Source organism: Octopus bimaculoides, chromosome 5, assembly GCF_001194135.2.
Source record: "Octopus bimaculoides isolate UCB-OBI-ISO-001 chromosome 5, ASM119413v2, whole genome shotgun sequence".
Classification (NCBI taxonomy): Eukaryota; Metazoa; Mollusca; class Cephalopoda; order Octopoda; family Octopodidae; genus Octopus; species Octopus bimaculoides.
Window position 1 is genome coordinate 38239784 of NC_068985.1, and position 5280 is coordinate 38245063.

A 5280-nucleotide genomic window follows, 5' to 3' on the forward strand; every position below is an offset into this window, starting at 1 on the left:
TTTTTTTTTGTAGATCACTCTATCAACAAACACTTTTACATAGAGTTATAAGGAATATCCAGAATAACTTATAAGGATAGGAATTTTTATGTTCCAAGCCATACAAGACTGATCCAATAAATATGAAATCGACCTTAAAAAAATCAAACATGAGCATAGCTGTGTTTTTGATAATAAACATACACACACACACATACATTATACAAACACACATACATACGCAAACACATAATACATGCACATATACACAAAAATACATTTTAATGTTCAATCATAGAAAATCTATCACATGTAATGCTGCTGTTGGCACTCCGTCGCTTACGACGAGCGTTCCGGTTGATCCGATCAACAGAACAGCTTGCTCGTGAAATTAACGTGCAAGTGACTGAGCACTCCACAGACACGTGTACCCTTAACGTAATTCTCGTGGATATTCAGCATAACACAGTGTGACAAGGCTGACCCTTTGAATTAGAGGTACAACAGAAACAGGAATAAAAGAATGAGAGAAAGTTGTGGTGGAAGAGTACAGCAGGGTTCGCCACAATCCCCTGCCGGAGCCTCGTGGAGCTTTAGGTGTTTTCGCTCAATAAACTCCCACAACGCCCGGTCTGGGAATCGAAACCGCGATCCTATGACCGAATGTCCGTTGCCCTAACTACTGGACCATTGCGCCTCCACATCACATGTAATAGGCATTTTGTAAATTGAATAGTTCAGAACCAGTAATGTAAGAACACGAAGATTTCTTAAAAGATATCCGAGAGCTGCTAAATATAAATCAAATGGAGTAAAATATAAACAGTTAAGTAAATCGGGCCAGTGATCAAAACAAAGTTGTAACATTTGAAGCAATGGAATGTTCCATTTGGTATTATATACTAAAATGACAATTTTACAAAATACTAAGTACTATGGGTGGTAACAAGGAGCTGAAGGTAATAAAACAGAATGCCATAAATTAACAAGTGGAAGAAAATATTGGTTAAAAATAGGAAAAGTGTTTATATGGTATGTTATATGTTTACCGATAACTTTACAAGTACATACGTCCCTTCATATATACATTTTCAGATATACTCGCATTTACGCGCTTATATTAATAGGTCAAATGATTAAAAAGTAAAGCATAGATAAGACGTAGCTCAGTACAGTTCCTTCTTAGAGAATCAACTGTAGAAGTACTAAGCTTAAAGCAATCCATGTTACCTAGCATTTGTCAACGAGAAGGTTTTTGATATGGAGTCACACTGCAATCTAGTGGTTGTTTAAAAAATGCCATGTGAGAGTCATGCAGCCAGCGTGGTGAGAATTAGCAATAAGTTCTGTGAAGAATTTAGCTTTCCGATAGAAATTCATCTGAGTCTATTTCTCTAATCTCCTGTATATTGTAGTCTTCCATGATAAAATGAGGTGTTTAAGAGCATCCACCCGTGCGAACGCCTGCGTGCAGATGACTTAGTTCTTACGGCAGAAACTGAATACTTACAGACGGTTTTACATGCAGTGGGTAGAATTTACATATCGTGTAGCCAGTGAAAAATACGAGTCTGCGAAAGTTGTAGTGGGATCATAAACAGGTCTGAAAGCGAAAGTAGACTTCATATGTGGCAGAAGCTCAAAATCAGTCAGAAGTTAGATTACACCCGAAATACATACTTTCAGATACCCAGAAGTCTCTTTAGAAGAAGTTAATAGATTTTGTTACCTTGGTTATTTAATTATCAGAAATAGGTGTTCCGACAGTATAGTTGCAGGACGAAAAACTTCAGAGAGCTATTACCTCTCTAAGAGTGAAAGGCAGATAAATGTTGCTTGTGTATGAAGTGTGATGCTTTATGGTAGGTTTTGGATGTGGAAGATTTATGAATGCTAAAAAGAAATGAAGTGAGTACGCTCGACTGGGTGTCTTATGTTAATGTCTATGAACGACTGAGCAGAAATGAACCGAAGAGAAACGCTGCATATATGAAGAATCAGATGTATTGTGTAAAAATGCGCCGATACTGCGGCGTGATGCGTGTGGAGGATGCCAGTTGCAAAAAGAATGCCGTTGCAAAAAGAATGCCGAGCGCTCTAGCTGGAGCGAACCCGTAGAAGAGGGAGACTTAGGATATCATGTGAAGAACTGGTAAAATATAATCTCAAGAAGATGAATCTCACGAAAGACATGTAAATGAACTACTAATAGATGGTTACAAGTAAGTGTTGGCGAAAGGCTTACCAGCAAACCCCAAACAATAGAGCAAAACGGATTTTTTATATTCTGTCGTTTACTTGTTTCCGCCATTTGAGTGCGGCCATGCTGCAGCATCGCCTCGAAGAGTTTCAGTCGAAGAAAACGACCCCATGACTTACTTTTTAAAGCCTGGTACTGATTATATCGGTCTCGTTTGCCGAATCGCTAGATTACGAGTACCTAAGCACATCACCACCGGTTGTCAAGTGGTGGTGGGGGCAAACACAAATACAGACACACACACACATAGATATATACATATATATTTATACATGACGGACTTCTTCCATTTTGCGTCTACCAAATCCATTCACAAGGCTTTGGTTGGCCCGAGACCAACACTTGTAGAAAACACTTGTCCCAGTTGCCACGCAGTAGGACTGAACCCAAAACCATGTGGTTGAGAAGCAAGCTTCTTACCATGGAATCTGTGGCAGTGATGGAGTTTAAGTATGTGTGATGTGTACAATAGGGTCTCTAGCCCAAAATATTCTTGTCGATTTGCCATTTGATGCTGCTCTCATTCTCTCTCTCCATCTCCCTCTCTCTCTCTCTCCCTCATTGTTACACTCTCGTCAATTACTCGTTCTCTCATTTATCACTACCAATCTTTCTGCCAAGTGAAAAATGGGTTATGGAGCAAACGATATTCAATTCCACCAATATCAATCCTATTATTATTACCAGAGTAAAGAGAAATAACAAGGATTCTCTCGTATTAAAGAACTGAGTAGCACACTGACAACCCATCCGTACGTGGAAAATGGACGCTAAATACCGTATGTGTGTATATAATTATACAGACTCATACGCACGTGCACACGCATACATAAATATACGCACACATTATATATTACGCATACATTTCTTTGCATATAAATGTGCGTGTGTATGTATATTATGTATTTATATGCTTATATAAAAAGATATGCATTAATACGTTGCATGTATATGTATGTGTATACAAGTCCGGACAAGATGGTTTGTGGAAGACCAGCAGTTGCCCATACATTCCAGCATCCCCATCACCACGTCACTAACGTTATCCAAGGGAAAGGCAAAGGCCGATACAGCTTGGCACCAGTGACGTAGCAATTCATTTCTACAGCTGAGTGATCCGGAGCAACGTGAAATAAAGTGTGTTGCTCAAGAATACAATACACAGCTCAGTCTGGGAATCGAACTCACTACCTCATGATTGAAAGTCCGACGCTCTAACCACTAAGCTATGCACCTTGCACACATGTATGTATGTATGTATGTATGTATGTATGTATGCCTTTTACCTCTTTCTGTCTTTAGACTGCAGACATGCCGGAGCACCGCCTTAAAGGCTTTTGGTCAAACGTATCGACTCCTGTATTTACTTTTTTAAAACCTGGTGTTTATTCTATCTGGGCCATTTGCCGAACCACTGTGTTATGCAATCGTAAACTAGCAAAAATGTTTTGTCAAGCAGTGATGGCCGACAAACACAAAGACAGACTCGCATCACATGTATATACGACTGACTTCATTCCGTTTCCGTCTACTATATCCACTCACAGATTATGTATGTACGTATGTATATATGGATGTACGCATGCACGCATATATGTACACACACGAATATGTGGTATCTTCATAAAAAATGAACTTTCATAAAAGCGCGGTAGTTGGATCAGCGTATTCGCAATTGCAGCTCTGTATAATGGTCATCTTAACTTTCGGTCTAATGAAAGAGAGGTAGTCATCACTCCACGACAGGCATTTGTCAGTCCACGGCAGGCATTCAACAATCACTCGAGTGAATATACGAACGATTTTCGATGGAAAACGTGTATGTGAAATTCTATTTCCAATCTGGAAAATATTTTAGTGAAACTTTTCTATATTTTTCAAACGTGTTTCCTTCTAGAGGTCGCAGTTATTACAAGGAAGATCATCCATTTTACAAGATATTTGGCGAGATTGGAAATTTAAATGTGAAAGTGAGAAATAAAGAAAAAGATGCATAGAATTCATGCATTTAGAAATTCTTGAAATTTATTTTAAAATTCTTGAAATTTATTTTAAAATTCTTGAAATTTATTTTAAAATTCTTGAAATTTACAGTCGGTGTTACTCATATACAGTACTATTTCATTCTTTTTAGAAACCATAATATAACCAGTGATTTATTTAGTAAATATAACAGTTGAAGTTTTTGTGCCGTGTACAAGGTAACGAGTATCAACAGCAATTCAAATTGAGATGAACGTCTATGGAAGACGATTCCGAACCTGAAAGAAATTCCTCGGCGATGGACGACAGTCACACAGCGGCAGTACGTACTGTGAACCATGGGATTATTCTTCTGATTGCTCATAAAGTTCCCTAAGTAATGTAGTCATCTGTTGAAGTTCGTGCTACATGATTTTTAACAGATAAATTAATGATAGTGGAATTACTGCAAAATCTACGCAGTGTCTACTGTTAGATGAACAACAGTAAATTAAAAAAGAAAAAACAGGAACTGATTCATAGTCCACCATTCAGTATTTGAGCGTTCGAAAGATGATGAAAACTTTCTGAAAACTGTCATTTGAAGAAACGTGGTTGTGTGGCTATGATGGCATAACAAAATTGCCTTGGATCATCGCAACTGCTACAAAATAAAAGAGGAGAAAGCAAAGCACATTGTCGTTCAAATATAAAAGTGATTTAGATTGAAAATGTGGCCTTTGTCATAAATTTGTTCCCCGTGATTATACGATCATGAAGGAGCATTACCTGAATATCATGAAGTATCTGAGAGAAGCAGAACGAAAGAAGAGGACTAAGACGTGGAAAAATAGAACATGGATTCTACATCAAAATAATACACCTGCGATGTATCACTTCGTGAAAAAGCGCGATGTTCTTGCCCCTTGCCCCACTACCGCCTAGATGTGAACCTTTTTCTCTAAAGCGTTGTCAACTTCAGACAATAGAAATATTCGAAGAAATTTAACTGCGAGAACTACGCATTAAATCAGAAGATATATTGCAGAACGCGTTTTAAAAATTGAGAAAACGACGGG